The sequence below is a fragment of the Crinia signifera genome, chromosome 12 (genome assembly GCF_055691185.1).
Source record: "Crinia signifera chromosome 12, ASM5569118v1, whole genome shotgun sequence".
Taxonomy (NCBI): domain Eukaryota; kingdom Metazoa; phylum Chordata; class Amphibia; order Anura; family Myobatrachidae; genus Crinia; species Crinia signifera.
This window is the reverse complement of record NC_139228.1, coordinates 13,844,119-13,856,345: the sequence shown is the minus strand read 5'-3', so window position 1 is coordinate 13,856,345 and position 12,227 is coordinate 13,844,119.

The following is a 12,227-nucleotide window of genomic DNA, read 5'->3' as shown; positions in this document are numbered from 1 at the left end:
CTCTCTGGATACTCTTTTATCTCCTCTCCCTCATGCACTGGGGGATTCCAGTGCTCCCACACACAGATCCGTTTTTAGCTCCTCCCCCTTTTTACAATGGCCTCCTGGGAGGTGTAGTTTCTCTTCCTGTAATGTTAAAAGACACTGTCCATCTCTCTCCTTATTTGTGTAGAAATTATTAGTAGCCTCTGGGTGCTCAAGTCCAACTGCAGCACTCCCAGGGGTTACATGTAAATAGATGAAGAAGACGAATTGGGAATGCCCCACATATAAAAAAGATCTGCAGATAATACCAGATTATTAAACATGTTTAATAACCTGATTAAGCAATCGATTGGCGATTTTGATTGGGATTGCCAAAAGGGGGAGCCCACACATCTAAAATTAATTGTGGCAATCATCTCCATATCTGAAAATTGTCACAATTAATTGCTGATGTATGGGGCCCTTAAGACTGCCAATTACCTGTCTGTTGTTATACCAACACCAAACCTGGACCAAACCTGTCAAACAGAGTCTGTGTTGTTTTTAAAGTTTATGCCACTTTCTCATACTTACCGTTTCAGTCTCGGGACGAAATCTCACAGCACGTTCTACAAATAGATTACAAAAAATGCAGCATTTATACACGATAACAGACTAACAAATCACACTATAGAGGGTTTAGAAAATCACTATATGAAAATGTATATATTATGGGATGTTCTATATTTGGATGTCATGGCTAAGATCGATAGGGTTGGAAGGTTGACAGAAGCATCAAGTCGAAAATGACAAGGTTGCGAATGTCAACATAGTTGACATGGACACCGTCAAAGTGTACCGGGATTCCAATGTCGGAGAAATGATTGTCAGAATCCCGATTGTCAGTCACTCATCCGGCACCCATAGTCATTTGGTTAATTATTTATCTCCGTACTCAGTGTAAACATACCACGGTCAGTATCGGGACGGATGCCGGTTCCAACATTCGGACAAGTGGTATCTTTCAGCAACATCCGACGTCTGCAAGCCAGAATAGTCTGATGGACGAGCAGGAGAGCGATGATCACAGCTAGCGCCACATACAGCACATAACGGCAGTCACCTTAAACAAGGGCAGAAATGAAAAATAAATCATTACAATATTTAACACATTTATATAGAAGACTTCTATGGACAATTTCATTTTTTTTGTTAATTTTAAGTCAAATTTTTTGACCGGTTAGAAAGTTGATTGACAGAAAGCCGGCGTTTGTTGGTGACTACAGGGCGTTTTCTGGTAGAGTCAGGGAAAATGCAGGCCCAGGTGTTTGAGGGAAAGTCATGTTGTTCTTCTTCCAGATTCTTTGAAACAGGATCACACAGGATTAACCCTTTGAGTGCCAAGTGAATTTGTCAAGATAGGTGTGAAAATTGCAAAAGCAAACATTTTTATTCATCAGAATGACCTGTAATGTTACCTTACTGTATATAGGAAATATAAGCTTTTTTTCCCCAGACATTTTTTATTTGAATTTATATAACAAATGTGAGCGACGTTGGCAGTTTTAGCAGATATTTTGAAATCTCTCACAGAGATGTTGGCACTGAAAGGGTTGAAACAGAACAGGTAGATATATGGTTGCCGCAATGCTATTTCCCAACATAACCATTTTATAACTTGTAAACTTTCTAGGAAACAGATGTAATACCCTTTAACCAGCCAGTATCATATCAGATATCATTGCATGCAATACAAAAAAAAAACATCTAAAACTCAATAAAATATACCTGGATATGAAATATATATATTGTATTTATTAGTGATGGGCAATGATTAAAATTTTCAATCGCATAACATTTTTGCGATGAACTGTGATTAACCGCATTGTTAGGCACGAGTGCTGCTTACCTACAATCTCGTTGTCAGGGGTTCCATACTTGTTTCCAGGGGGGGATTACATGCTCATTGCCATAGGGGGTTCCATGGTCATTGCCAGGGGTTCGATGCTTGTTGCCAGGGGAGACTAAATTGTCAGGGGGGCGGGGATACATGTTTTCTGCCATAGGGGGAATACATGATTGCTGCCATAGGGAGTTAAATGCTCATTGCCAGGGGGGGATACATGCTTGCTGCCTCAGGGGGTTAAATGCTCATTGCCAGGGGGAATACATGCTTGCTACCATAGGGGGTTAAATGCTCATTGCCAGGGGGGATACATGCTTGCTACCATAGGGGGTTAAATGCTCATTGCCAGGGGGGAATACATGCTTGCTGTCATAGGGGGGTAAATGCTCATTGCCAAGGGGGAATACATGCTTGCTGCCATAGGGGGGTAAATGCTCCTTGCCAGGGGGGAATACATGCTTGCTGCCGTAGGAGGATAAATGCTCATTGCCAGGGGGGAATACATGTTTGCTGCCATAGTTTGCCATAATTGCCGTTAAAGTGTTGGCACGTTAATGCGATATAAACATGTTATCGTGCTGTAGATATATCAATCATATATTTTATATATATACAGTATATATATATATATATATATATATATATATATATATATATATATATATATTTCTATTAACTCTGGTCTCGTTGGTGCACAGATTTATACAGTGTGAGGTCCATGGAGTAATACAGCTAGGCTGATGGTTCCAATATAATCTCAGTTCACAAGTTCTCCAAGTGTCCAGTTTAATTATAGGGTATACACTATCCAAGAGTCCCATGGATATGTGAATGAACGGCACTCTGTAGTGAAGGTTTTGAAAGGGGGAACGTTTCGGGGGTTCAACCCCGTCCTCAGCCCCAACCTACATATATATATATATTTCCTTCTGTGTAAGAATGAGTTTCCTTCTCTGCACTGGGACACCTGGTATCCGGCCTGTCTACTGTATATGAGGACTTGTGGTTACAGCGGTTGACAGTCACAGACAGTTACAACTTGACCAATGGAAATAAATAATTAGGTTGTCATTTTTTCCACCCTAAAAGGAAATGGCCACATATATCGTAGCTTCTGTTTGACATCTTATGACATTAGCTAATTAGAACATTTATTTATTGCAGGGTATATTAACCCCTTCACTGGTACTCCCGAGAATTTTCCTGGTTATGCTCCAGTGGGCAGACTGACAAACCCGAGGAAATTCTCAGGAGCACCACTGCTTGCGCTCCCTCCTGCTGGACAGCGCCGCTGAGCTGATCGCTGAGATCAGCGCTGCGCTGAGCTTCAGCTGCTGCTCGGCTCCTGCGGCCCGGCCCTGCCTCCCTCCCTCCCTCCCCCCTGCTGTGTGTGGTGTGACCTTGCTAACATCATGCCGCACATAGCCGGGTTGCCTGGGGCAGGGTTGGGCAGCAGGATGCTGATGGAGTGCTCAGCGGCGCTGCCTGACCCCAGGAAATGTAGTTGGGGGTTTATCGAGCACACCCCAAAAAAACTTGCCCAGTGGGGAGCACTCCTAAAAGAAAACCACTGAAGGGGTTAAAGTGTTATGCTAACTTTGTTCAAAAGGTATAATATGCTGTAAATGAAAAGAAAATCCGGAATTCTATTCCAATGTCTAAGGGTTGTATTCAATGCCGGCGGTGAGCGTCCGGCTCGGGGGTTAAACGGCGGGGATCGCAGAAAGCCAGCGATCCTCGCTGTTTAACCCCCTCGCTGGCCGCTCAACCTATTCTACGTTCTAGTGAAATCCTCGCTGTCACAGGACAGCGAGGATTCCCCCGAACAGCGAGACCCGCTGCTTCTTCAGCTGCAAACGCCGATTCCCCCTATTCCGTATGCGGGGTGGGGGGGGGTGTCAGTTGAATACTAACCGGGCAAGCCGCTCACCCCCGGCATTGAATACTACCCATACTTGTACTAGACAGATAAATGGTAACTGCTGTTTTGTTGCATAATGCTGGGTACACACTAGGCCTTGTGAGAGACCTCATTCGGCGTGATACATACACACTTGCTGATGCTGGCAGCGATATAACGGAAGCGCACATTGGGAGCAACATAGTGCGCACACACTGGACTATGTTTAGATTTTGTAATTCCCACTCATTGGAACATTGGAATAATCAAAATACCCAGTGTTTACTATACTGCAGACTGGCATCTTTGTCTAATGATAGTAACGTAACAAAGGGCCTTATTCTGGTCGATGCGTAAATTTCCGAATTCTTTCGGTTGGCGTTTTTTAGCCGTCTGCGCATGTGGGCAACACTATGCGCATGTGCCACGCACGGTCTCCGTACTCGTTCTCACTAATACCGTACAGAAATGTGCACCGCATTCACTCGTGAAATATGGGCGTAATATGGGCGTCATTTGGAACTACACAGGGGCGTAGTTTCAAAGTGGGCTAAACTGGGCGTAAACATGGGCGTACACGAGGGAGTGCACTAATTCTGGTAGGCGTGCATTCGGATAGAACACCGACTGCAAACGAACCAACAGCCAGGAAATATGCGGTCTTCATAAGCAAGTTTCACTTTGCGGACACCACTCGGTCATGCGCTAGGCATTTGGATCGCCCAATTAGTACGGCCGCACCTGAACCACAGTCAGCTGAACACAATACAATCCACTCCTCTACTAATTACTCATTAATTACACTCTTTTCATTGCTTCAATTGGAACCATTGCAGCCTAAATGGACCATTACTAAACACACAAATATATGCTGAAAGCACGGCTGCATTTTTTATTTGCATAAATGCATAAGTGTGTCGTGTGACCGAATTATGAGTTCAGATAATAGTCGTGAGTTTGGCGTTAATACACCGCATCGGTGCGTACGGGCAGGTTCCCGTCCGTTCTGACGCTGTAAGACCGTGCAGAGTATGTGTGTGCCCACCGCACACGCAAGGTTTGGATGTCGTCCGTAAACACGCCATCTTCTTAAAGAGTGAGTCCGTCCGAATGCGGAGGACCGGTGGGCGTTTCTTCGTACGATGTCCGCACAGCATGGCGTGCGGTCCGCTCCGAAAGAATTCGGAAATTTGCGCACCAACCAGAATAACCTCCAAAGTTGGTGTTTTTTTTTTTTAAATAAACATTTTTTTTAAAAAGTAGAGCACTGCTTGACATTTTATGGGTCTGTTATATTATTACACCTGCTCTGCAGAATTATCCAATATAGTCCAACCATGTACTACAGAAGGAAGCTGCCTGATGCATCCTCTATCGGGTATGGTGGACGACAGGAGCGGAAGTTAGAAGAGATGGAAGAACTGAAGGCCCTTAGTACTGGGTGGTAAGTTAGACCGTGTTATCAGCCCATAGCAGGAAGATGTTTTGGGAGATGATCTAGGAGAGCTTTTTTTAGCCTGTTACCAAGATTTAGCATATGACAGTGGACTACTCAGTCCTTGTGCATTCGGACGCATGGTTGTACACCAGAGAAGGGCTTTGTCAATGGCGTCTTAGCATCACACTTACCATTATTATTATTGGCGAGTGGGAGGTCTGAAACACTGATATTGGAGACTTTGGAGACCAGTTCTATGTAACAGGTCCCGTTTCCATCCCGGTGGGCACTTCCTGTAGGCAGAACAATCAAGCTCCTCAGATTCCCTTCTGAATCCAAATCTTCCAAACTTACATTCATGGACCACATAATCGGACTCCAATTTTTTGACCAATTATGGGCAACACACAGTCGTAAACCTTTACCGGATTCTGTATTTCCTTCTCCCACTGGAACGAGCATAGTTAATGTGGGATCCACTGGATCACGCTCTGTGTAACAGATCATAAACATTTTTAAGTATTCAAAAAAAAAAACCATTCAAGTCAATTTCAACCGAATTGGCCCAACATCGCTGAGTGTGAGCCCTGAATTTGGCCTTGTTTTATCACACAGGGCGGGATGTATCAAACCTTGGGGGTAGGGTCACTAAAGATCGTGGAGTTATTGCCCAAAGCAACCAGTAAGATTTTAGCCATCATTTCTCTATTGTATTCTAGAAATTATTCTACAAAATTATAAAACCTGACTGGTTGCTATGGGAAACTACTCCACATGTCTTTTTAAAAGATATAGTGAATCTACCACTTGGAGAGACATGAAGTGGGGAATGTGCACAAACCAACCAATCAGCTTCTAACGGTTATTTTAAAAATTGTGGTAACTAAATGGCAGTTTTTGCAGAAGCTGACTGGTTGCTAGGGGCAACTTCTCAACTGTATCTCTCTCCAAGGCTTTATAGAACTTCCCCTTGATTTATTTAACAGATGAATGCAATTATATTAGCAGCACGAATTGAATAAGATTTATTCCTATTGGTGGTGCGGCAGATACTGCTGCGTGCCGCGATGCATACAGTAGGAGCAAGTTTCATCTTTGCTCCTTTGGCCATGGCTAGCCATGGCTATTCTATTGTTCTCAGCTGCAATACGTATTGTATTGCAGCTGAGAACAATAGAATAGCCATGGCTAGCCATGGCAAGCCATGACCAAAGGAGCAAAGATGAAACTTGCTCCTACTGTATGCCACAATGCGGCTAGTTACAGTCCAGTGGCCCATGAAAATGAGTACCATGCGTGTGAATCACGTTTGATACTAGGTGTAGATCATACATTTGAGTATGGCCTCCAATGTGAACAATTCAGTGTCTCTATACACAATGCATCCTAACTAGTTACAAGTTACAGCCGCATCTGATTAGCCAACCCAGGGGCAAACGCAGGATTTCTAAAGGGGGTTTCCAGATTGGATGCGGTCAGGTTGCCGTCGTTCACTGCACTGGCTACAGCATCCCAGCTGCCATAAAAACACAGAAGCTGGAACTTCGGAGAGATCAGGATGCTGATAGAATATTGACAGACGTCTTCCCAGTGTAAAGGTGCCCATACATCTACAGATTTATCTTCAGACCTGGTAATATCTGAATTACAGTTTGTCAGTTTTTCAGCATTTCCAAGCAAATGGTCAACTGTCATTTGCTCTCATCCATTAGCAGAATTTTGGGTACTTGTGTAGTTTCACGGCGCCGCCGCGCGCACACTCTGTCTCTGAAACTTGGAAGCCTGCCAGAGGCTCTGTTTGACTGTGCGCGTGCCGCTCTAGCTCTGCCTGACTGTGCGCGTGCCGCTCTAGCTTTGCCTGACTGTGCTCGTGCCGCTCTAGCTGTGTCAGCTACGTTATCAGCGTAGCGCCAGGCAGCAGCAGCGCGCTGCCCAGGCGCTGACAGGTTACTGTGGTACAGTGAAATAGGCAGCCCTGCGCACCGCTGACAACGGGAGCATGTAAAAGTGGACACCCCGGGCACACCGCTGACGTGCCGGGGCTTCTAAACTGCACACCGCTACCAAAGGGGGAGTCCCCCATGCAGACGCTAAATTTAGACGCAAAAGCGTCTGAAAACCGGACTACCTGCAAGCTGCTAAGAAGGGGGAGTCAGGATTGAGACGATAAAGTGTCTTAAACCCGACTACCTGCTAGCCGCTACGAAGGGGTCGTGTCCCCCATGCAGACGCTAAAACTTAGACGCTTTAGCATCTGAAAACCGGACTACCTGCTAGCCGCTAATAAGCCGGGGTTTCTGGACTTAGACGCTAAAGCCTCTGAATTTAGTTGGGACTAGGGGTACATCTAAATTTAGACGCTAAAGCATCTAAATTTAGCTGGGTCTAGGGGTACACTATAGAAACCTGTCCACAGTGGCACTAGTCGACGCAACAGCTGTCGACCTTGTAAATCCCACTATCCACGCCAACCCGAAGCGTGGCGAGCGCAGCGAGCCCAGCTATGGGCGGCGGTACGCGTCCTATGACCTTTTCATACCCCCACTATCCACGTCGGCGTGGAGTTGAGAATAGAAAGTGTGGCGAGCGCAGCAAGCCACCAAGCCCGAAGCGTGGCGAGGGGACGCAGACACCTGTGAAGCCCGCGAGGGGACGCGGATACCTCGCGGGGCTCGCCACACTTTCTATTCTCAACTCCACGCCGACGTGGATAGTGGGGGTATGAAAAGGTCATAGGACGCGTACCGCCGCCGCTCGCCACAGCTGTTGCATCGACTAGTGTCACTGTGGACAGGTTTAAGAGTGTTTTGCACAGTGCATATGGATTCAGAAGCTAAAGCGTCTAAATTGTAGCGTCTGCATTTTGGGCACCCCCTTTGATAGCGGTGTGCTGAGTTTAGTCGGAATTCGACCCTACGCTACGCTGATAACGTAGCGCTGCGCTAAGAACAGCTAGAGCGGCACGCGCACACGCTACGCTGGTAACGTAGCTCTGAGAACAGCTAGAGCGGCACGCGCCCAGAGTCTGGCAGGCTGCCAAGTTTCAAACAGAGTGTGCACGCGGCGGTACCGGATTTTGTTCCAACCAGCCAAATCTGAAGATAAATCTGTACTGTAGGTGTATGGGCAGCTTAAGTATGCTGGGGTGGGTTAGGGTCAGGCCGGGGAAGGGGTAGACTTTGGGCTAGACTCCAGACAGGGTGGGTTAGACATTTACAAAGTGGGGTTAGAGCAAGAGGGTAAAGTTAAGGCACTATTGGGGAGAGTTAGAGTGAGGCTGTGGTGGTGGGTTTGGATGCTGCAAGGGAGGGTTCGGTTTATGGGGGGGGGGTAAAGCTTTCATCCCATAAGGTGCTGATCGTCGATTCAAGCAGTGACTGCCTTTTCATCAGGATATACAGTGCAAAATTCCATCTTCGATAGAACTCTCATCTCAGTGCACATTTTGCACTGTATATCCTGATGATAAGGCAGTCACTGCTTGAACCGACGATCAGCACCTTATGGGATGAAAGCACTTTTACGTTTGGGGATACAGTGGCGGTGCTCCACTAAAGGAGTATCAGTCCCATGGTATAGTCTTGTTGTAATAAAGCAGGCACTCACCAACGGATACTTTATCATATGGAATAAAACTTTATCCTTGTTCCTAATTATGGATGGATGAAGGTAGACCTACCTGCGGGCTCAACATAGGTAAGTATCTGTATGTGTGGGCTCTGTATGTAATAAAGTTTTATTTTTCTGGTGTGTGTTTATAAAACTATTTGTATTGCTGTGGAACTACAATTTCCAGCGGGCCCTTTAATGCCCCGTATGCTGGGACTTGCGGTTCTCCAAGTCCCTCCATGGGGGGAGGCTTGCTGGTTCCACAGCAATATACAGTAGTGTTAATCTTTTGTTAAATTTTTATCAGCCCGGTGGCCACCGCTCCAAGGCCACCGGGGACAGCCCCAGGCTTCAACCTGGGTAGGAAAATTCTGGAGGGGGGGGGGGGGGAACCTCTTCATTGGGGGGGTCCCCACTCCCCAGGACCCCTGCCCAGGCTGACTGGTCAGGGTGTTAATGCTTAGTTAGTTACTTAGTTAGTAATGCTTTAGCTGGGGGGACTTGTAGGAAAAAGTCTCCCCCCGGCTGTGGCATTACCCTGCTGTCTGGTTGGGCCTAGTGCTGGTTCTTAAAATACAGGGGACCCCCTAGTCATTTTGTCCCCCGTATTTTGGGAACCAGGACCGGCCCTTGGATTGTAAAAAATCAGGGGAACCCTAGTCAAATTTTCCCCTGATTTTTTACATCCAGGACCGGCTCTGTGAGCCTGGGTCTGGTTAAAAATGATTTATTTATTTTTAACACTGCAGCTAATTCGAATTCGTATTTCATAATATGAATTTGTATTTCAAATATGAATTCGTATCAGCAAAAATACAAAATCCATACGCCATCGGAAAATACTGTCAAATACGACTGATTAGTAAATTTTCCTCTGGAATACGAATTTGCATCATATTCAGGCGTATTAAGAATACAAATATGAATTTTCTTAGTAAATTTCCCCCATTAGCTCACAAAAAAAAAACACTGGTCACAGAGGAAAAAAAATTTGATCCCCACCAGAAAAAATACACATTAACCCACACAGGGAAAAAAAACATGTTGGCTCCCAACAGGAGAAATTAGACACATCAACTCTCAATAAGAAGAATAACACGTTACAGTATATCTGACAGAAAAACATATAATACTCACTAATCGGTTCAGATGTCAGCTTCCGGTTTGCATTCCACATGCTGGAATGTAAATCCCAGAAGTGCCGCAACCGCCCCATAGAAGCATTAATCAGCAAACTAAGGCGGCACAGCAGAGGAGGGATTGAAAATGGAACAGCAGGATTGTATCCGCTCTCCTGTGGCCCAATCCACCTCTGAATGACCTGATTCAGAGATGGCTCCAGGGACGACATAGACATACACAAACATACTGTACACATTCATACCTGTAACAACCAATGTTCCGGCTATTTGGAAGACTTGGCTGAATACTCCTTTAGAACAGTAGTAAACCCCAGAGTCGGATTTGTTCACATTCCTAATAGTTAATGTAGCATGATCTTCTCCATTGCAGGTGGTGCGATCTCCATTGCAGGTGCAAACATATTTAGAAATATTATTTGGCTTTGACTGACAGAAACTGTTGGGCACGTTCTCTAGTCCGCCATCGTTGTTCTCTTTGTACCAGCTCCAGCCAGTCTCCTTTGTAAGCGTTATGTTGCATGCGATGTTTGCTGCTTCACCAACCTGTGCGAACTGCGTCAGAAATGCCTTATGGATAATGCCGTCTGCTATGGCACCTGGTAATGGGAGAGACATTGGGTCAGGTTTAGCGTAGCAAAAACTCAAATTTAGAACACTGCTATTGTGTGATCCATAGCTTATTATCAAACTGAATTTAGCTTAAATGTGCTTAAAATCAGAATATACTGTAGCCACAGTTTAACTACAGCAAAAAAATCAGCATACAGTATAGCCATAATCAGTATATAATTATAGTAAGGATACGGGCACATCCAGAATGTGACCATAATAAGTATATATGTGTCCACATACATCTTGGCTTTTTTTCTCAATTTGTCGCAAAATGTAAAACACGGCTTAGCTGTTTTTCCAAATGTAGCAAGTGGGTGGATTCTGAAAATTGTCTGCAGCAGTAGAATTTGTATAAAGTAATAGATTAGAGGTGGAAATTTTTAGAGAAATCACAAATCGAGTCCAAGGTGTGCCAAATTGTGCCATACACGGCGCAGTAAAACCAAGATGTATGTGGACACATATATATATATATATCAGAATACTTCATAATAAGTAGAATATGGTCATAATTACATTATAGCTGTGGTCCTCAAGCTAGGTCTCCGGGACCCCAAATAGTTGACATTTTACAGGTGCCCATACACGGTGCTATTTTATGCGGTACTGCGATGCGTGCTCCCACCTACATCATATCGGAAGGTACAAAAAAGTACAGTATGTGCACATACTTTTTGGACTAGCTTGCACCGTGTATGGGCAGCATTACTCACTGACTCATTTCCCAGGTCACCCAGCAGCTGCACAGGTGTGCTCATTACTCACTGACACATTTCCCAGGTTACCCGGCAGGTGCACATGTGCACTCAGTACTCACTGACACATTTCTAGGTCACCCAGCAGCTGCACAGGTGTACTCATAACTAACTAACACATTTCCCAGGTCACTCAGCAGGTGCACAGGTGTGCTCTTTACTCACTGACACATTTCCCAGGTCACCTGGCAGGTGCACAGGTGTACTCATTACTCACTGACACATTTCCCAGGTCACCCAGCAGCTGCACGGGTGTACACATTACTCACTGACACATTTCCCAGGTCACCCGGCAGTCACACAGGTGTACTCATTACTCACTGGCACATTTCCCAGGTTACCCAGCAGGAGCACAGGTGTGCTCTTTACTCACTGACACATTTCCCAGATCACCTGGCAGGTGCACAGGTGTACTCATTACTCACTGACACATTTCCCAGGTCACCCAGCAGCTGCACGGGTGTACACATTACTCACTGACACATTTCCCAGGTTACCCGGCAGGTGTACAGGTGCACTCATTACTCACTGATATTTTAGAGAGTTCCACAGGTTTGAGAACCTATGCATTACAGTCAAAATCAGAATATATTGTAGTCACAGTTATAATATAGTAATAATTAAAAGTTGAACCACATAAGAACTTAAGCACAAAGATCACAGTTACAATATAGTCACAATCTAGATACAGTTATAATATAACACCGTTGTAATATAACCACGATCCTCCTAGTGATTTATACATGTTGGAGACAGGTGGATGAATAAATGACTTACAGTGGAAGTAAGTGTACAGAGCCATTGCTATCCCAGCTCTCATGTTCTCTCTGTAGTTACCAGCAGCATACAGCCTGGTCCGTGCAGCTGTGCAGCTTCCTGTAATACTCAGCATGTGGAAACA